Genomic DNA, 22,531 nt, shown 5'->3' on the forward strand with positions numbered 1-22,531 from the left:
TCTTATTTCAATTTCCAGGAGTGTATTATATTCTTCTTGAAGTCTGAGGGTATTTCTCCTGTCTCACACATCTTGCTCACCAGATGGTAGAGTTTTATCAGGACTGGCTCTCCCAAGGCTGTCAGTAGTTCTAATGGAATGTTGTCTACTCCCGGGGCTTTGCTTGGACTTAGGGCTTTCAGTGCTCTGTCAAACTCTTTATGCAGTATCATCTCCTATTTCATCTTCATCTACATCCTCTTCAATTTCCATAAGATTCTCCTCAAGTACATCGCCCTTGTAATTGATACACATTATATATTATACCAAATGTTTATAACGCACAAGGTTATAAAAGACCAAATGAGGGTTGTCATGCCATCTGCATATATTGGTGCGTTGAGTTCGGCAATGATGCTTGTTCATTCTGATGACACTGCAGCCAGCTCGTCACCCAGTAAAGATACCGCGCGTGTCTGTACATGTGAAACATACGGAACGAGTCATGGATCTGATGTCATGATGGCGTCGGCAGGCATTGGGAAAAAGAGCACCCCGGCGGAGGTTCGAGTCCTCCCTCGGGCATGGGTGTGTGGGTGTGTGTGTTTGTCCTTAGGGTAATTTAGGTTAAGTAGTGTGTACGCTTAGGGACTGATGACCTTAGCAGTTAAGTCCCATAAGATTTCACACACATCTGAACTTTTTTTTTTGTTTTGAAAAAGAGCATTTCCACCTTACATGCTAGGCTTGTAATATTTCATGGTTAACACATAAAAGTATTTATAATAACGCCAGAATATATATGCGTCCGTCATCTACACTGTTGCCACAGATTCCATTACAGTCAGTACCCGAGGGCTACCTTATTAACTGGATGCATTATTGCAGATGACGCCCGGAGGTGGTAGAGCTGTCTATAATGAAACAATCAGCCCTGAGATGGCCATCTGTTGCCGCCCCAGGGGTTGTCCGTCGCTGTTTACTGTGGCAATTGATATGCGTCACAAGATGATAGTAGTGGGGGACCGATGGAACCGAGACAGCTAGAGCAAACCGACCCTGCGAAGTCTTACTTCTGAGGTTACTCTAAGCCTCTTAAGGCTCATGTCTACTGTTTCTCTGAAAGCGATTTTCCTGATTTTATTCCTTTATTTTCATCAAGTTCTGCGAGTCAATGTGTGCCACAGCTACCTGTATTTGGTCTCGAAACGATAATGTGAGTAGGGATGACAGAGACAGTATTCCGACTTGCCTTACGACGCGTTGTGTTACATACTACTGACTTTTTTCTTAGTGATATAACTAGTCGACATGTTGGTTAACAGTAAAAATCCTATACTAAGGCCTAGGCAAGGCTGATGCATAATCAGACCTTTAACTTGTACTGATGACAACAAGTTGAAATTCAAGAATCGACCAGTGTCCTAAGCAAATGGATCGAGAGTAGTTCAGTTGAAGAAGAGTGGCGGCAGATTTTGCTAAGGAATAAAACTAACAGGAAGGGCAAACAGGGTAAATCAGAGTGAATGAGGTAAACAATTTAAGAAACGTATGACTATACGTATACAGGAAGACAGCTACATCAAACGCTGATGAAAAGGCTGAGTGACAAGGGTACATTCGATGATTATATGATGGGATAGGAATTGTCGTGAAGTCTGATGTAAGAGGCGGAACATGAAGCGGAAGAAATACGTTGTCCAGTAACGTGGTCAAAGTCTGACAGAACATTACATGGTCTAACGTCAAGCGAGTGAATTGGAGTGGATAATATAGCATGGGAGTTACTGAAATCTGTGGGGATCGAGTAACTAGAACTTTGTTTATTTTTCTGTCGCATATCTATTAGATTTCCAGGATCATGGCATTACCAAAGAAGGCACAAGCAGATAAATGTGGAACCTTGTAGATGACCGGTCTGTCGCTTAAACTTATAAATTGCTGGCCAGAAAAATATAAAAAAAGGGAATAAAGAAAGACTGAAGATGTATAAGACGATCTGCCTGATTTCTGGAGTGGAGGAGATACTTGAAAGCCAATTTTCACGTTCTGATTAGAAAATAAAACGAAGGTGAAGAAAAATCAAGATATCTTCCTAAAATCTGTGGTCGTTTGATAGAATATTAGGACATAAGTACAGAGACGGAGGATAATCTGTAATACCTACATAAACCAAGCGAGAGTAATAAATGTGGAATGTCAACAAAGACATTTGAAGATTTGGTCACATAAAGGTGTGTGTATGGCAAGGTCCCAGCTTATCACCACTGTTGTTCAAGACGTAAAGTAAGTGAATGACGATTTAGGAAGAGGATAAAAGATCAACGGGAACATACACCAATGCTAAGATTTGCAGACAGCACAGTGTATCAGCCCGCATATAAATAAGACGTAGCGAACTTGTTGAAAGCAATAAACAGCATAATTAACACAGAATATTGTTTAAAGTACGTTTACACGGGAAATAGAAAATGCATATTACTGACGATACAGGGCGTTAGGGGTAAAGGTACAGGCATTGTGATAACTGATACCTCAATATGTACTCTCTTCAGTGTGCTAGTTGTTTCTCTTTCTGTTTCTAACAGTCTTACCGCAAACAGATCACGTAATTAATAACCTGATGTGGACTATAGAATATCCATTTTGCGTCCATGTGTCCGCAACTCGATACCTGCCCTACTGCTCAGGGAAAAACGAATAATGATGGCTTGCTTGTCCCATGCGTACTTGGGGGTACTAACCAATCTAAAAACATGCTACTCCTAACAGCAATAATCATTAGTCTGCAAATGAAGTAACCACTGGTGTAGCGTTGTTCAGCACATTTTCCTCAGTCATCAATAGAAATATCTTCCCTTATACCCCTAACACTTTGTATGACTTTGTTCTGTTGCCCGGCAATGTTTGCGGTAGTACGTTACCAGACGTATAGTGTTTACATGAGCCACCATACTGCCGTCAAATACACTCCTGGAAATAGAAATAAGAACACCGTGAATTCATCGTCCCAGGAAGGGGAAACTTTATTGACACATTCCTGGGGTCAGATACATCACATGATCACACTGACAGAACCACAGGCACATAGACACAGGCAACAGAGCATGCACAATGTCGGCACTAGTACAGTGTATATCCACCTTTCGCAGCAATGCAGGCTGCTATTCTCCCATGGAGACGATCGTAGAGATGCTGGATGTAGTCCTGTGGAACGGCTTGCCGTGCCATTTCCACCTGGCGCCTCAGTTGGACCAGCGTTCGTGCTGGACGTGCAGACCGCGTGAGACGACGCTTCATCCAGTCCCAAACATGCTCAATGGGGGACAGATCCGGAGATCTTGCTGGCCAGGGTAGTTGACTTACACCTTCTAGAGCACGTTGGGTGGCACGGGATACATGCGGACGTGCATTGTCCTGTTGGAACAGCAAGTTCCCTTGCCGGTCTAGGAATGGTAGAACGATGGGTTCGATGACGGTTTGGATGTACCGTGCACTATTCAGTGTCCCCTCGACGATCACCAGTGGTGTACGGCCAGTGTAGGAGATCGCTCCCCACACCATGATGCCGGGTGTTGGCCCTGTGTGCCTCGGTCGTATGCAGTCCTGATTGTGGCGCTCACCTGCACGGCGCCAAACACGCATACGACCATCATTGGCACCAAGGCAGAAGCGACTCTCATCGCTGAAGACGACACGTCTCCATTCGTCCCTCCATTCACGCCTGTCGCGACACCACTGGAGGCGGGCTGCACGATGTTGGGGCGTGAGCGGAAGACGGCCTAACGGTGTGCGGGACAGTAGCCCAGCTTCATGGAGACGGTTGCGAATGGTCCTCGCCGATACCCCAGGAGCAACAGTGTCCCTAATTTGCTGGGAAGTGGCGGTGCGGTCCCCTACGGCACTGCGTAGGATCCTACGGTCTTGGCGTGCATCCGTGCGTCGCTGCGGTCCGGTCCCAGGTCGACGGGCACGTGCACCTTCCGCCGACCACTGGCGACAACATCGATGTACTGTGGAGACCTCACGCCCCACGTGTTGAGCAATTCGGCGGTACGTCCACCCGGCCTCCCGCATGCCCACTATACGCCCTCGCTCAAAGTCCGTCAACTGCACATACGGTTCACGTCCACGCTGTCGCGGCATGCTACCAGTGTTAAAGACTGCGATGGAGCTCCGTATGCCACGGCAAACTGGCTGACAGTGACGGCGGCGGTGCACAAATGCTGCGCAGCTAGCGCCATTCGACGGCCAACACCGCGGTTCCTGGTGTGTCCGCTGTGCCGTGCGTGTGATCATTGCTTGTACAGCCCTCTCGCAGTGTTCGGAGCAAGTATGGTGGGTCTGACACACCGGTGTCAATGTGTTCTTTTTTCCATTTCCAGGAGTGTAGATGAAGGAGCTACTAGAGGTGAGTACGGCTCTCCTGTTCCTGCAATCCATAAGGGAGAAGAAGAGGAACAGAGCCTTGTTGATGCGCTCTTTTTTAAGTAAGCGAAATACTCCCAAAACCTTAACTTTGCAACTGCTGCTGGATATAAATCACTTTGAGAATACTGAAACTTAATTTAAATATGTTGTAAAAGCAATTGGTCGACGAACTGGTAAAAGCAAAATTGATTTGTGTACCAACTGGCTTCCTAACTGGCGATTAATGAGAGTACTATGAATTTCATAAATGCGATTCACCTATGACCAGAGTTATGCTGCGTGAAAAGCATTGCATACGGAAACAGTGATTAGAAAGTTACTGGCAATGAGTATCATACATATGTAATGTATCTGATGAAGCTTGAAAAAGTTTAGATCTGTCGTATGTAAAAGAGAATTATGGATCAGTGTTGAGGTCTTCTGTACGATTGTAATAGCTAGAACGTCCTTTTTCAGATTGCTGTCTTTGTGTAAATTTATTTCTGCACTTCCTAGCTCAAAATTTATTTGTCCACTTCTACAGTCTTGTAGACAACAAACAAACAGATTGCGCCTACGTATGCGTGTCAAGTTACCGAACTGAACCAAAATAGTATTGTTTCCGCGTCAGAGTAAGTGACTAGGTACTGCAGCGAAGTCGGTGTGAGTGAGAAAGAGGAAGCAAGGCTGAGACTGTGAGGGGGGCATTTACAGACAAGGACAGAGACACACAATGGCCTGGTCATATGTAATGTTCACTGCACTTGGTGGGCATCACCGGCTATACCCTCTGTCAGTCCTCAGCAACTCCTTGTAACAGCCTGCGCTATCGGCAGCATTGCCAAGCCAATAGCAATATTGCCATGTGGTGCAGCTATATTGCAGCAATGTTGGTATCATTATTATGGCCAAAAATTGCTGAAAAACATGCCCATTGTGAAAACGAACTGTACGGACGGACAAAAGAATGCGAAGATCGTGAAAAGTAGTAGAACGGAGAATGACTAATTTGTTAACATAAAACGTGAACAACTGAAGAATGAAAGAATTATACATTACTGGCCATTAAAATTGCTAAACCAAGAAGAGATGCAGATGATAAACGGGTATTCATTGGACAAATATATTATACTATAACTGACATGTGATTACATTTTCACGCAATTTGGGTGCATAGATCCTGAGAAATCAGTACCCAGAACAACCACCTCTGGCCGTAATAACGGCCTGCCTGGCCATTGAGTCAAACAGAGCTTGGATGGCGTGTACAGGTACAACTGCCCATTCAGCTTCAACACGATACCACAGTTCACCAAGAGTAGTGACTGGCGTATTGTGACGAGCCACTTGCTCGGCCACCATTGACCAGACGTTTTCAATTGGTGATAGATCTGAAGAATGTGCTGGCCAGGGCAGCAGTCGAACATATTCTGTATCCAGAAACGCCCCTATAGGACCTGCAACATGCGGTCGTGCATAATCCTGCTGAAATGTAGGGTTTCGCAGGGATCGAATGAAGGGTGGAGCTACGGGTCGTAACACATCTAAAATGTAACGTCCACTGTTCAAAGTGCCGTCAATGTGAACAAGAGGTGACCGAGACGTGTAACCAATGGCACCCCATACCATCATGCCGGGTGATACGCCAGTATGGCGATGACGAATACACGCTTCCAATGTGCATTCACCACGATGTCGCCAAACACGGATGCGACCGTCATGATGCTGTAAACAGAACCTGGATTCATCTGAAAAAATGACCTTTTGCCAGTCGTGCACCCAGGTTCGTCGTTGAGTACACCATGGAGGCGCTCCTGTCTGTGATGCAGCGTCAAGGGTAACTTGAGATGGTAGTCCATGGTGCTGCAAACGTCATCGAACTGTTCGTGCAGATGGTTGTTGTCTTGCAAACGTCCCCATCTGTTGACTCAGGGATCGAGATGTGCCTGCACGATCCGTTACAGCCATGCGGATAAGATGCCTGTCATCTCGACTGCTAGTGACACGAGGCCGTTGGGATCCAGCAGTGCGTTCTGTATTACCCTACTGAACCCACCGATTACGTATTCTGCTAACAGTCATTGGATCTCGACCAACGCGAGCAGCAATGTCGCGTTACGATAAACCGCAATAGCGATAGGTTACAATCCGGCCTTTATCAAAGTAGGAAACGTGATGGTACGCATTTTTTCTCCTTACACACGGCATCACAACAACATTTCACCAGGCAACGCCGGTCAACTACTGTTTGTGTATGAGAAATCGGTTGGAAACTTTCCTCATGTCAGCACGTTGTAGGTGTCGCCACTGGCGCCAGCCTTGTGTGAATGCTCTGAAAAGCTAACCATTTGGATATCACAGCATCTTCTTCCTGTCGGTTAAATTTCGCGTCTGTAGAACGTCATGTTCGTGGTGTAGCAAATTTTATGGCCAGTAGTGTAGTAAGTGCATAGTGAGCACCAGTAGGTAATTTTGAACTATTCATAAATCACTTTGAAGTTCTAGTGACCTATTTAACAACAAAAAAGAAAGAGTTAGTTGTTGTTGGTGATTGTAATGTACATTTTTTTTCAAAATTCTTCCAGTAAGAACTTAATGCTGTCAGTAGCATTGTCATTCAACCTATTTCATATTGGTAACCTTCCAACTAGAATAGCTAATTGACAATATCTTTATAGGAATACGTAATGAACAAATTTATATTAGAAAATGAGTAATACGTAGCCCTTTACATTAGGAAACTCCTCAAAGATACGAATTGGGGCGAAGTGTAAGATACCCATAGCATGAGTGAGAAATACAATACTATTACTAATAATGACCTTAACGTCTCTGAATACTGTTCCCCCCCCCCCCCCTCAAAAACTAATCCAGGCTACACCAAACTCTATAAAAAGCCATGAATTACTCAAGGAAAACGGTATCCTGCAAGACAAAAAGGAAATTATATCTACCAGTAAGAAACAGCTCTGATATAAAATACATCATTAAAAAACATACTGCAAAGTATTGAAGATATTTGTATGCACATCAAAGCAAATGTATTATAATAAAAGGTTAGTCACGTAAGATAACAAAGACAATATGAGCTATAGTGAAGGAACAGACTGGTAGAATGACATGAAGAGGAGCACATAACATTAAAAGTAAATGATACATGGGAAACTTATGTGATCAATGTTTCTGAACTTTTCAATAAGAACTTAAGTATTACTGGAAAGACGGTTTCTCACGTTCAATAGGTGCTGCCAGACCAGTCACTATGAATAGCAACACTAATATGAGTATGACCCTCACAAGACCAGGAGAACTAATGTCCAAAATAAGATCCTAAGAATCAAAAAATTCTAGTGGCTGTGATAATATATCAGCAGAATTGATTAAATAGTATAACTCTGAGTTTAGTGACATTTTAAGTTATTTGCATAACTAGACTTTTATCAGTGGGAGATTTCCTGAATGGTTGAAATACGCTGAAGTTAAGGCTTTGTATGAGAAAGGAGATGAAGTACGATCAAACTTCCATACAATTTCACTTTTGCCCACATTATCAAAAATTTTAGAGAAGATAATGTACAGTCGCGTTCTTAATCATCTGAGCACAAAAAAATATTATCCAAGTCTGTTTTCGGATTTCTAAAGGGCTCCGATATTGAGAAGGCTATCTGTACACACAATGAGAATGTACTTAATTAATTGGACAATAAATTAAAAGCTACTGGTATATTTTGTGATCTGTAAAGGTATTTGACTGTGTAAATCACAATGTCCCTTTAAATAAATTAAAATATTACGGTGTAACAGGAATTGCTGCAAAATGGTTTAACTCCTGTACCCCTGACAGAAAACAAAGGATGTCAATAGGGATGAGACATGTATTAAGTTATGAGGCATCATTGGCCTGGGAAAAAATAACATGTGGTGCTCTCAAGGCTCCTTCTTAGGGTCCTTACTTTTTCTTGCGCATATCAATGACCTTGCATCAGTAGCATTACCAAGCTTGTTTTGTTTTCAGATGATATAAACGTTACAATAAATAATAAATCAAGTATAGCCTCAGACCACGCGACCGCTACGGTCGCAGGTTAGAATCCTGCCTCGGGCATGGATGTGTGCGACGTCCTTAGGTTAGTTAGGTTTAAGTAGTTCTACGTTCTAGGGGACTGATGACCTCAGAAGTTAAGTCCCATAGTGCTCAGAACCATATAGCGTTAGAAAGGTAGGCTAATGAAATTTTCTTGTAGGATAGTGTTTCCTAGGAAATTCTCTGTCACTAAACTTTGAAAAAACGTTCCAAACGCAGTTCAGAACTTGTAAAAGATTTCCTGCCAATATATGCATAAAATATGACAGCAAACAGATAGAAGAATTTGATAGTGTTAAATTCTTGGGATTACAGGTTGATAATAAATTTAATGGGGAGGAGCACACCACATAACTGTTGAAGCGCCTAAACAAATCTCTGTTATGAGAATGTTGCCACACAGAGGTGGCATAAAAAAAAAAAGTTGCATACCAAGCTTATTTTGATTCCACAATGTCATCCGGAATTTTTTTATGGGGTAAATCATCAAGCCAATCTAGTTATAGGCCCAAGACCGTAAAAAAATAATTTGTGGTGTGAACTCAAAAACGTTTTGCTGAGGGCTGGTTAAGGAACTGGGGATACTAACTACTGCTTCCCAATATATTTATTTCTTAATGAAATTTGTCATTAAAAACATATCTTTTTTACAAACCAACAGCTCAGTTCTTGGAATCAATGCTAGAAACAAGAATAACTGTAAGTCACCTATCTTGGTTCAGAAAGATGTCCAGTAATGTGGCCACTGTTCAGTAATACACATTTTCAATAACATGCTAGCAGCCATAGAAAAATTAATAATAAAGTTCTGTTTGAGAAGAGGCTAAAGGATTTATTGATGGCCATCCCATTCTACTCCACTGACGAATTTCTTAGCAGAAACGATTGATGCATGTATGCTATTAATAATATTATCTAGGTTATTAATAATATCACATAATATGAATATTGCAAACAATGTGACTTCTGTCAAATTCTGTGTAGTGATATGATCATCGTGAATAAGCGCTGTAAAATGTTTTTTTTATTTTTTGTATTTATTTATTTACTTTTTATTTATTTATTAGCCGGCCGAAGTGGCCGTGCGGCTCTAGGCGCTGCAGTCTGGAACCGCGAGACCGCTACGGTCGCAGGTTCGAATCCTGCCTCTGGCATGGATGTGTGTGATGTCCTTAGGTTAGTTAGGTTTAACTAGTTCTAAGTTCTAGGGGACTAATGACCTCAGAAGTGGAGTCCCATAATGCTCAGAGCCATTTGAACCATGTGAACCATTTATTTATATGATGGTGCATGGCTACAATAGCCTAAGAGTTATCATACGCACCTAAATCTATTGAACAGTTAGTATTAGTGACAAGCTTTATATCCTTTTAAATGTAAATACACCTGAGCTATTTTTAAACCGATTCCACATCCACAAGGCAACTTCATTTGGGATGTGTTGACGACATATTCGCATATCTGTTCTCATTTTGTAAATATTTATTGTGTATTCTTGTTCTCTGAGATGTTCCACATCCCAGAGGATCTCCTCACTGTAGGTCAATTGGAACGAAAAGTACATCTAATTTAATCCAGTCCAATCAGATACGATGAAACTAAAATCTTTCGAATTGTAGTTCTACAGTAGATTACTAAAAATGAAGTGGACGGGTAAAGCATTAAAAAGAAAAGATGAAAAAGAAATGTATGGAATAGCGTTTTCAGTAGATAGGGCAATTTGATGGTATGTCTACGATGGCATTCAGAAAGAAAGGAAAAGTATAGGGAAACAATAATAAGGGCAGCTTAAGAATAGAATATCCAAAACACATTACAAAAGAAGTTGCGTTTAATAATCCACATCAACATATCCATATATATTCTGCAAACTACCCTTATGGTGTGTGATGGACGATACTTCTGTTACCCTTAACTGATCCTCCATTTTCATCCCTTCAGTCTATAAGAAAAACCTCAGACAGCCGGACTTAGCTTTCTGAAAAGTTTTCGCTATAAATTATTATACATTCTGTACAAACAGGAATGAGTTGTACACCAAACATAAAAAGTTAGCCGTCAGTTGCACAAGAAAACCTTTATTTGGCTCACTTAATACAGGTTTTCTTGTGCAGCTGACGACTGACTTTTTATCTTTGATGAAATATTCTGCAGCTGCTGGACTACAGCTACGAACAAAATCAGAAATGAGTTGGTTAGTCTGAATTTTGATAAGACGCAAGACAACCCAATACTAGTCAAATGATGGATAAGCAACAAAAAAATTGCAAAATGGCTCTGAAAAGGTATCAGAGCTCATTTACGTATCACACTGAAACAAATCTTACTGCCAAAAATTATTGTATTCTTTCAGTTTAACAATAATTTTAGTTACCGTCACTACCGAGTAGTAATATTAATTATTATCAACTGTATCATGTAACAATGTGTCCAAATGAGGTATAACGGCGACGTCTTTCAGTGCAAGATGCAGCCCGACTGAGTATGGCGTTCACACAGAATCTTTGTCTCTTACTGAAGAGCGGATTCGTTAACGGTAACGACCGTTAAATAGACATGGAATGCTGCAGAGAACGTGCCGGTTGATAATGAACACTGTACTTCAGTTACCAGCGCCGCCTTTGTACGTGCGGAGAGAGCAGAACGCAGTGGGAATATCGAGTACCTCACAGCTTTTATCAGTTCTTTCAAGCATTATTAGACTCTCTGAACGTCCAGTCTCCCTTCTACTTTCCTTCTGTCTGGTGCTAATACAAAGGATCTCCGTAGACGGTACAAAACACACACACAGACGGTAGTGCAAACGTTTCCTCTTTCTCAAGAGAGACCCATATAAATTTGCATTTACTGCTGAATACTCTGCCTGGCAAATATTCTTCTTTGCATTTTAGTAGAGGCCTTTTCCTGTCTTTTCTGCAAAGTAAAAAAAGTCAATCACAATTTTACGTAATATTTGTCGACATCCATTATTAATTAATTAGTAAACTGACATACGGGTATTGTGGCAATCATTATACATATAAAGGGTGAGACAGGAGGAAAGGTACAAGCTTTGAGGGGTGATAGTGTTAGTGATTCTGAACAGAAAACTTCATATGGACGTATGCCCTATTCCGAATAGTTTCCGAGATAGAACGCTTGTAATATCACTTCTGTATGTTTTTCTTGAATAACTCGAAAACCACACCCTCCAGAGAAAACGTGTCGCAGTATAAACTATATGAAATTTCACGGCCGTTGTCAGTTTTCGTGACCCGAGCCGCTGCTTCTCAGTCAAGTAGCTCCTCAGTTTGCCTCAGAGGGGCTGAGTGCATCCGTCTTACCAACAGCGCTCGGCAGACCGGAAGGTCACCCTTCACAAGGTTAGCCAGGTCCGACAGCGCTTAGCTTCTGTAATCAGACAGGAACCGGTGTTACAGCTGCGGCAAGGCCGTTGGATATTATTTTGTACAATGAAAAGATAACTAGTTGTGCCGTCTGTTGTTAAGTTTTTCGATAAGTGTCTCGTTGTGTTTTTGGAGAATTTGTCTTCTACTGTTTCAGCTAATGGTTCATTGTTTCAAGTAGAAGTATGTTTGAGCACGACTAGAACTGTTCCAACAGTTTACGTCACAGTTCGGGAAGTCTAGAGTTCTGTTCGATCTGTTTTTCTTTATTGTCATTTTATCCGCCCCGCCACACATATACGGAATGTGGGCTGTCAGCGGTGCAAATCTCCGCCTTTCAGCAAGGTGAATTAAAAAATTTACAACGAGAAATACAAAAAAAATCTAGGTTTGATTTTTACTTTAAATTTAAAAAAATAATCGACGGACAGTTAAAAAAAACTGAAGAAGCACCTGCAATAGGTTGAGAGGTATTGCAGGAGGGTTGAGGCATGTGGGCGGGAAGATAACGGTTTGTTAGACAGGAAAGACTGTGGAGTTGAGGAGTAGGGACTGAGGTGGATAGTGGGCCATACAGTCGGCGGTCAAAACAGATGGTGAGGACAGTCGAAAGGGACGAGGATGGCTGAAGAGGGAAAGGAGACACTAGCCCTGATATGGAGTGGGATAAGTGCGGAAGAACTGAAGTTTTATTTTATTCTGTTTTATTTTTTGAGTCATTAGTATTCTGACTAGTTTGATGCTGCCCGCCACGAATTCCCCTCCTGTGGCCACCTCTTCATCTCGAGTAGTTATTTGCTGTAAGTATGCCAGTTTCGTTTTCCTCTACAGCTTTTACCCCCTACAGCTCCCTCTGCTATCGTGGCAGTTATTCCAGGGTGTTTTAACAGATGTCCTGTCGTGCTGTTCCTTCTTCTTGTCTGTGTTTACATTCCTTTCCTCTCCGATTCTGCACAGAACCTCCTCATTCCGTACATTATCAATCCATCTAATTTTCAGCATTCGTCTGTAGCACCACATTTCAAATGTTTCGATTCTCTTGTCTTCCGGTTTTCTCACAGTCCATGTTTCGCTACCATTCAATGCTGTGCTCCAAAAGGTACAGTCTCAGAAATTTCTTAGATAAATTAATATCTGTGTTTGATACTAGTACACCTCTCAGGGCCAGGAATGCTACTTTTCCCAGCTTTTTATATTCTCCTTGCTCTGTCCGTCATGGGTTATTTTCCTGCTTAGGTAGCAGAATTCCTGATCTTCATCTGATTCGTGACCGTCAATCCTGATGTTAAGTTTCCTCTATGCACATTACTGCTACTTCTCATTACTTCCGCCTTTCTTCGATCTATCCTCAATCCATTTTCAGTAGACTGTTCATTTCATTCAGCAGATCTTGTGAAGACTTTCACATAGCATAGCAATGTCATCAGCGAATCTTATCATTGATATCCTTTCACCTTGAATTTTAATTCTGTTCTCGAACCTTTCTTTTACACTCCTGGAAATTGAAATAAGAACACCGTGAATTCATTGTCCCAGGAAGGGGAAACTTTATTGACACATTCCTGGGGTCAGATACATCACATGATCACACTGACAGAACCACAGGCACATAGACACAGGCAACAGAGCATGCACAATGTCGGCACTAGTACAGTGTATATCCACCTTTCGCAGCAATGCATGCTGCTATTCTCCCATGGAGACGATCGTAGAGATGCTGGATGTAGTCCTGTGGAACGGCTTGCCATGCCATTTCCACCTGGCGCCTCAGCTGGACCAGCGTTCGTGCTGGACGTGCAGACCGCGTGAGACGACGCTTCATCCAGTCCCAAACATGCTCAATGGGGGACAGATCCGGAGATCTTGCTGGCCAGGGTAGTTGAATTACACCTTCTAGAGCACGTTGGGTGGCACGGGATACATGCGGACGTGCATTGTCCTGTTGGAACAGCAAGTTCCCTTGCCGGTCTAGGAATGGTAGAACGATGGGTTCGATGACGGTTGGATGTACCGTGCACTATTCAGTGTCCCCTCGACGATCACCAGTGGTGTACGGCCAGTGTAGGAGATCGCTCCCCACACCATGATGCCGGGTGTTGGCCCTGTGTGCCTCGGTCGTATGCAGTCCTGATTGTGTCGCTCACCTGCACGGCGCCAAACACGCATACGACCATCATTGGCACCAAGGCAGAAGCGACTCTCATCGCTGAAGACGACACGTCTCCATTCGTCCCTCCATTCACGCCTGTCGCGACACCACTGGAGGCGGGCTGCACGATGTTGGGGCGTGAGCGGAAGACGGCCTAACGGTGTGCGGGACCGTAGCCCAGCTTCATGGAGACGGTTGCGAATGGTCCTCGCCGATACCCCAGGAGCAACAGTGTGCCTAATTTGCTGGGAAGTGGCGGTGCGGTCCCCTACGGCACTGCGTAGGATCCTACGGTCTTGGCGTGCATCCGTGCGTCGCTGCGGTCCGGTCCCAGGTCGACGGGCACGTGCACCTACCGCCGACCACTGGCGACACCATCGATGTACTGTGGAGACCTCACGCCCCACGTGTTGAGCAATTCGGCGGTACGTCCACCCGGCCTCCCGCATGCCCACTATACGCCCTCGCTCAAAGTCCGTCAACTGCACATACGGTTCACGTCCACGCTGTCGCGGCATGCTACCAGTGATAAAGACTGCGATGGAGCTCCGTATGCCACGGCAAACTGGCTGACACTGACGGCGGCGGTGCACATATGCTGCGCAGCTAGCGCCATTCGACGGCCAACACCGCGGTTCCTGGTGTGTCCGCCGTGCCGTGCGTGTGATCATTGCTTGTGCAGCCCTCTCGCAGTGTCTGGAGCAAGTATGGTGGGTCTGACACACCGGTGTCAATGTGTTCTTTTTTCCATTTCCAGGAGTGTAATATTTTCGTCATCAACTTGATTGCATGAACTGCAAATCTGCACTTCCTGTTTGTTTCATTCCTAAGCGACTTGTATTTATGTATTTTGAACATATTTGTACTTACATCGAATATTTCTACTGTTACCCATGGTTTCTTCGCAGTTTCCTTTATAGTACCTATGTCTTTTTTCCCAACGGCTGTGATTGCCCCTATTAGAGATGCCCATTCCTCTTCAACAGAACTGCTATACTAAGGTATTCCTTATCGCAGTATCTATATTCTTAGAGAACTTCAAGTGTATCTCCTCATTCCTTAGTACTTCTGTACCACAGCTCTTTGTGGACTGACTGGTCTCTTAAACTTCAGCCTACTATTCATCACTAGTAAATTGTGGTCAGAGTCAATATCTGCTCCTGGGTACTCATTACAATACAGTATCTTATTTCGGAATCTCTGTATGATGTAATACAAATTAAATCTTCCTGTATGCCCCGGCGTTTTCCAAGCAAATTTCTTCTTGTTATTCTTGAATACAGTATTCACTTTTACTGGCTAAAATTTATTGCAGAACTCAGTTAGTCTTTCTCTTCTCTCATTCCCAATACCAAGCCCATATTCTCCCGTAACCCTTTCTTCCTCTCCTTCCCCTACAACCGCATTCTAGTCCCCCATGACTATTAGATTTTGATCTTCCTTTATGTATTGAACTATCCGCTCAGTATTCTCAGATGGTTTCTCTATCTCTTCATCTTCAGCTTTCGACGTAGTCATCTATACCTGAACTATCGTTAGCGGCCTTGACTTGCTGTCGATTTTGATAAGAACAACTCTATCATTGAACACAGTAACATTCTCACTACCCTACCTTCCTATTCATAACGGATTCTTCACCCGTTATATTATTTTCTGCTGCTGTTAATATTACCCTATACTCATCTTATCAGAAATTCTTGTCTTCTTTCCATTTCACTTCACTGAGCACCACTGTATCTACACTGAGCCTTTGCATTTCCCCTTTTCAAATTTTCTAGCTTCCTACCATATTCAAACTTCTCACATCGCACGCCCCGACTGGTAGAACCTTATCCTTTCGTTGGTTCTTCAGTCTTTTTCTTGTGGTCATCTCCCCTTTGGCAGTTCTCTCCTGGAGATCCGAATGGTTGTCTATTCCGGAATGTTTTGCAAATGGAGAGATCATCACGACATTTTTTCAATTACAGGCCACATGTCCTGTTAATACATGTTATGTTTCTCTAATGCAGTAGTTTCCATTGCGTTCTCCATCCTCATGCCGTTAATCACTGCTTTCTCCAATGGGAAGAGAGTGTTCTGAAGATTTGTCCGCTCTTCCGCCCTCCTTTACAAGGCCGTTAGCAGAATGAGGGTGACTTCTTACGGTGGAAGTCTTCGGACGCTCATGTCTATGAGTTTTATTCAAAATATAAGCGGTGGCGGGGTGCGGACCCGGGACCCAGCACGTTTTGGTTACCACGGGTCAAGGAGGGATAAATATCGGGATGGACCTCATTATCTGGGAGGGGGAGTTGGTTGAAATTGCGTTGGGACAGGAGATGCTGTGTGTGTACATATAGGGACGTAGGGATGTGTTTGTGAAGGCGCGGCAGCATATCAAGGTTGGTGATCAGAGAGAAAACAATGGGGTTACTGGAAAGTAGTTTGCGAACAGGAGTTGCATAGGTCTTCGATGTGGGAGAGGAGGGGTGGTAATTTCGTGAGATGGTAGAGGTTCCGGGTGGGGAAAGGTAAACGAACGAGGAAAGCGTGACGGAGTGCAGGGCGTTCTAGAATTTGGAGGGACTTATAGAATTTTGGAGTGGCGGATATCCATGCAACATTTGCATAGCAGAGGATGGGTCGAATAAGAGTTTTGTAGGAGTGGAGAATAGTGGCCTATTAGTAGATTCAGTAGTTTTAGTCTATTTTGGGCTTTCTGTTGTATGGTTAATACATGAGGTTTCCATGTTAGTTGCTAGTTTAGGGTTAGTCCAAGAAATTTTAGTGTGTTAGTTATCTGGCTGGGACGGTTGTAAATGGAAAGGTAAATGTCACGGAGGCGGAAGGTGTATGTCGTTCGTCCTATAATTACTGCCTGGGTGTTAGAGGGTTGATCTTAAGAATCCACTGGTTTCACTAGGAGGTACACTGGTTGAGGCGAATTTGATGGGACCGTTGAGATTTATGGAGTGTAAGGTAGAGGGCGAGGAAAGCGGTGTCATCAGCATATTGAAGAACATGGACTGGTGGGAATGACATGGGCGTATGAACGCTGTAGAGGAGATAAGGGAGAGGAGAGCGGACAGAGCATTTGGGGCTCTGTTGCGTTGGAATAGAAGATACCGGTATTGGTATTGATTGTTAATACTGACGAAGGTTTGGCGATTGGATAGGAAGATTGCAATAAGGCGAACGTAATTAACTGGAAGTGCGTAAGTCTGGAGTCTGAAAAGGAGACCGTAATGCCATGCACGGTCGTAGGCTTTCTCTAGGTCTAGGAAGACAAATATAGTGAATTTACGTGAGTTGAGTTGGTGGGATAGTAGGATAGGAGACGGGTGAGACGCAGGAGCTGGTTATCAGAGGAAAAATTGTGACGGAAGCCACACTGGATAACGGGAAGAAGGCAGTGTTGATTCAAGATTTGATGAATACGTCGGGAGAGGATGGATTCGAAGACCTTGCTAAACACTGATGTGAGGTAGATAGGGCGGTACGAGACAGTATCAGTAGGAGGTTTGTGGGGTAGGGCAGAAATCTGTGGAGAGGACAGTGGTATAAAGAGTGATGAGAAAGGAGAGGGGGCATTGTTTGAAGTGTTGATAAATAATGCAGTCGTGACCGGAGGAAGTGTTCGTTTTTTGATCGGCCCGCGATTTAGTGTCTTTTGTAGGTACTGTTACCACGCCCTGCCATAGCCTTTGTATGGAACTGTGGAATTTAATAATAAACATAACTGTGAAACACGGACCAAAATATCTTCTATAGGTCGTATATAACAAAGGTTGCTAATCAGTAAATAAGAGTTTGCAATCATGTTTCTGCTAAATTCTCGAGCTTTCGCTCATTCGCTCATACTGCGATCTAGTAATGTGTGATGGTACTAATTCCAAGATGGGTATACCCGCTATAATTTACTCTCGCGATTGAAATTTCTCCGATGTTTAATATGTTATGAGTCTAAACGAAAGCCTTGCTACACATTTCTCTTCTGTCCATGAAGCAACACTAGAGCATTACTCTCTTGGTAAACGATGTGTTTTGGAGGAAAAGTTAAAAACAGTAATACAAGAGTTTCTAAAACAGCGAAGTCTTAAAGAAAACAGTTTAACTGCATCGTGTGAGATACGCTTAAAATTAAGCAAAGATTGGAAATGCTTCAGCGATGGCATGTACATTGGAAACGGTGAAACGATTTGGTTACAAAGACGCCATTGAAGATTTTAAAATAGCTGCTTTGTCACATAACAATGGAAAAAGTAGAGTTCCTGATATGTTCCACAACATAAAAAAGAAACTAAACTATTTAATTGTAAACTGTCGGTTTTACTCTTTGTGCGTGGCTGAAAGTGCTGATCGAACATTTCTGAGTCAAATAATTTATTCGTAGAGTAATAGACGACCTTTCTGTGCAGTTTTAATGCAGTTCCAATGTGCTGACAAAACTGATGGTTTTCACAAATGCTTTGCAGTATGTGCCGATGGTGCACCAGCAATGTTCGTTAGCTAAAATGTATTCGATTGTGAATTAAAAAAAGAAAGTTTTCAGTGTATTATTCATCAGGAAGCACTATGAGGGGAAAGTGTCAAAATGTTATCATTGATGAGAGATGTAACGAAAATTACGAATATAATACGTGTAGGATATCGATCCGCATCTCAGTCGAAATTTGCACCTTTTCTTTCTTTTCTTTCCTTTTTTTTTTTTTTTTTTTTTGCGACCGTAGCGGTCGCGCGGTTCCAGACTGAAGCGCCTAGAACCCCTCGGCCACAACGGCCGGCTCAGATATTATGGAATTTGAAAATAAACTGAAGGTTTCACAGGTTTTATAGAACACTTAAAAGTTTTAGTTTACGTTTGCAAGGGAAGGAATGCGCAATTTCTGGTAGGTTTGCAGAAATTGATGGATTCCGGTGTAGAGTTATGTTGATATTGAACTGCAGCTAAACAAGGTAAATGTTTGATATTTTTCGGATTTCCATGAACTGAAACAAAAATACAAAGAAGTAAAATTTTCTACATTTTCTTCATTTATTGACGAACTCTCCAATGAGCTTCATAGTCACTTTAAATATTTTAAATTTCTAGAGACAGATATAATTTTCTTTCGTAACCCAATAAAAATCAGTATTGGAAGTGAAGTGATTTTCAAGAAGTAGTGTAGAGATTAGAAAACGAATCGTTCCTGCTATTCAAAACAGAAAGAGATGCTCCAGAGTTTGAAGTCATGCCGCAAGATCAGAAAGCAATATTCACTGATTTTGCTCGTAAAATAAAATTATTCCTCGGAGCGATATACATTTGTGAAAGTACGTTATCTTCAATCACGTGCGTTAATTCTGCTCAGTGTACTGCAGTGAGTAATGAGTCGTTGGAATTTCAGCTTCCTTTTGCTACAATAGGTATCATTAATGTAAGTGTAAGAGTGAGACACACAAAGAAATAAAACTCGAAGTTTTAACGCAGGGTCGGTCACGGTGGTCAAAACTACATGCGTGCGCAGTTGGAGGCTCGGCCTATCTTGGGATGTCTCGGCTTTGCTCGCTCTTTCTCGGAGGTACTCAGAACAGCGCGAGATTTCATTTAGCTGCGCGATGCGACACTATTTCTTCCGGCGTTTGTTATGGCATTTTGCGATCGGCACGACTCTCTTTAGTTCTGCATAATCTTACTGTCAGCGCTGTTCATCTTTCGCTATTTCATCGTCGTATAGAGGAAGTTCATAGGTCCAGTGCCTTTTTGCGGGAAGAGGGACAGTCTAGTGATCTATCGTCCCAATCTTTAGAAACGAGTGCGAGTCACAGAAAGGAAGGGTCAGAATTCTCAGTATCCATTATTCAATCGCGTAATAGATAGACAGCGCAGTTATTGTAATGGAAGGCAATACAACGCAATCCAAAAAGAATATAATGACTTCATTGCCGATGGCTAGACGGTTTGTGCGCGATTCATTGTTGCATACATGATGAAGCACTTTCAGCTAACTAAATTAGCAGGCCTGTACGAATAGTAAATTTTCTGATGTCACGCGCTTTGATATATCATCTGTTGCAACAGTTTTTGATGGTGAGCATGGAGACGTAGATTGCCGTAAGCAACGTCGGTTAAGTCAGAGCGTATATCTGAAATGATTTTTCTATTTAAGACCCGCAATTGTTGAGTTTCTGAAGGAAAAAGGAAAGCAGAAACGAAAATTAGAACATCCAAAATGGATAGTAGGCGTCTGACTATATGTGAACGGGGCTGCACACTACCCAATGTAAGACGCTTCAAGATGAGAAGCAACTTATTTGTATTTGTTGGGGATGCATTTGAAATGAAAATCATTTTGAGGAAGTGGCAACTTCTGACAGTAATCCATATCCCTGATCTCACGGGTGTTACAGAAAACGCGAATTCTAAAGATTTCATTATGGCGTTAAAGAATTACAGGAATAGTTTTCTGAAAATTTCGAGAGCTCTACCAATCTTACATCTGTTTTTGATCTGTTTTAGAGACCGTTTACGGTTTCAGTGTAGCGTGTACAAACAGAACCGATAGATCAACAGTGCAATTCCCATTTAAAAGAGAAATTCTTTTATGATAAAATTGTCCGGGAGTTCTACATTGTTTTCCTCGGGAAGAGTTTTCACGTATCCAGAGTGATGTTGCAAACGTGATAGGACTACGTAACTGGCTGTGTCTGTTTGTATGCCGACAATTTGTGCCAGATACAAATTTTGTCTTCAGCGCGCCTAAAATAACTAAGAAATACTGAAATTTTTTGTTTGCGATCTATGTTGTTGTCCAATATGAAAAAAAGCTACATGCAGGACTATCAGTGTTCCTTATGCGATAACATTGGCATCTAAATGCAATGCGTCGCCGGCCGAAGTGGCCGTGCGATTAAAGGCGCTGCAGTCTGGAACCGCAAGACCGCTACGGTCGCAGGTTCGAATCCTGCCTCGGGCATGGATGTTTGTGATGTCCTTAGGTTAGTTAGGTTTAACTAGTTCTAAGTTCTAGGGGACTAATGACCTCAGCAGTTGAGTCCCATAGTGCTCAGAGCCATTTGAACCATTTTTTTGCAATGCGTCCACAAGTTTCCTCCTCTCGTACTTCTTCCCGCTCAGACGGCATGCCGCGATATTGGGGAAGTGCGCATTCAGGCGTCAGAACTCAATTGAGCGAGAGCACCGCACGTATGCATAATTTGTGTGCATCCCTGTTTTGTATATGTGTATGTCCCAAGACATTTATATACAGGCAGTGCGTAAGGTTCATGATCCACGATGACTGACAGGCACGCCCGTAACCCGGTGGCCTGGCAGCATCTGTGATTGGGACATAGCTGAACTTCATCAGTCGAGCAGGTGCGGGAAGTACTTGCTGGAGGAAAGTGTCCCATGAGCCACGCCTTGCAAGGCCTTTAGACGTAATAATAAGCTGAGCATCCTATCTGAGCAGTGCAACACTTTGGAAATCCTGCAACTTTTATTTTAAATTTCAGCCTCCATTTCCATAGTTTGCATTGATCCACCTCTTGCTTACCTTGTAGTTCCTGATTGTTTCGTGGTTTTCTACTGTACACAGATCCTGCTTCCTGATAATGGTCACTAATCAAAACGGGTAGTTATGAGAGGACTTGTTGACAACGGTGTGGCACTCATTTCATAAAATAGCTTAGAGGGGTTGTAGAGGACGCTCTGAGGGAAACACTGAGAACTGAAAACAATGTTCAGATACGTTATCCAACGACCCTGCAGAGCATTGAAGCAACAGGGGCCAAGTTCTGTACTAGGCTAGCTCTTTGGCAAGAAACACTGACGTGTTTCTTCACAAGTATTCAGTAAGTCCGTCGAGGGGGCTGCTATATGCCCACACCTGTAGGCCCATCACCACTGAGGGAGTGCTAGCACACAAAACTCTTATTTACTGCCAAAGGCGTGGCCTAGTGACGGATGGTGACTCCGGCAGTTTTGATGCACTGTAGTGTCACGTTTCTAGACGTGGGTTGATATCTTCAGTTTACTTCTAATGACACCCTCTATATTCCTTAACTTTTGTCTATTATCTTAGCAACATGTACAGGAGTCAATATAGAATATCCTGTACACTGAAACACCAAATCATCAAGTTCCATAAACTTTCCCGGCGTAGTAACTGATGATTTTCATATCATTTCTGCAGCCGGAACAAAACGTCATGTTGACACAAAATTTCGGTGGTCTACCTGGCCGTCATCTTCAACTGAGTAAGCCGTCGCATTAAGTCTTCGGAACTGTCTTGTGTCAAGATAACGCTATGTTCCGGCTGGAGACTCTATAGGAATATCACTAAATCATCGAACTTGACTGATGTTGGTATGCACTTCTGGCGTAATGTTGCCTGGGAGTGGAATGACGGCGGAATGACGGCCCCGAGTAAGGGCTGAACATTATTTGTATCGAGATTTTTGTTAACACCTCTCAACAAAATATTTTTATCAATTAGGCCAACGGGACCTTGACATACTAAGACAAAACTGTTCAATAAGATATAATTATTTAACAACAATTAC

The sequence above is a fragment of the Schistocerca cancellata genome, chromosome 2, assembly GCF_023864275.1.
Source record: "Schistocerca cancellata isolate TAMUIC-IGC-003103 chromosome 2, iqSchCanc2.1, whole genome shotgun sequence".
Taxonomy (NCBI): Eukaryota; Metazoa; Arthropoda; class Insecta; order Orthoptera; family Acrididae; genus Schistocerca; species Schistocerca cancellata.